Source organism: Capsicum annuum, unplaced genomic scaffold (genome assembly GCF_002878395.1).
Source record: "Capsicum annuum cultivar UCD-10X-F1 unplaced genomic scaffold, UCD10Xv1.1 ctg40458, whole genome shotgun sequence".
NCBI classification, from domain to species: Eukaryota; Viridiplantae; Streptophyta; class Magnoliopsida; order Solanales; family Solanaceae; genus Capsicum; species Capsicum annuum.
Window position 1 is genome coordinate 896 of NW_025847758.1, and position 340 is coordinate 1,235.

The following is a 340-nucleotide window of genomic DNA, read 5'->3' on the forward strand; positions in this document are numbered from 1 at the left end:
GGTGCGTTAGTGCTGGTATGATCGCATCCGTCATTCCCAGCACTCAAAATTCTATTATGCCTCTTTCTCCTCCGCCGCCCGACAGACCCCGCACGCGGGCCTCCGTGCCTCGCCCCTTTCTTGTTTCCGCCAAGAGGAAAAACAAAAAGATTCGCCGATCGAACCGACAAAATTAAACTGAATTTTATAGGAAAAAAAAGGAAGGTATGCAACACGAGGACTTCCCAGGGATGCAAGACGAGGACTTCCCAGGGGGTCACCCATCCTAGTACAACTCTCGCCCAAGCACGCTTAAATTAAGAGTTTCGATGGGATCCGGTGTGTTAGTGTTGGTATAATC

At 50.0% G+C, this 340-nt stretch overlaps 1 pseudogene; it reads right to left on the reverse strand.

The window, feature by feature from the left end:
• Nucleotides 1-227: 227 nt before the first annotated feature.
• On the reverse strand, nt 228-340 carry LOC124891757 (annotated as a pseudogene; the record flags this gene model as incomplete).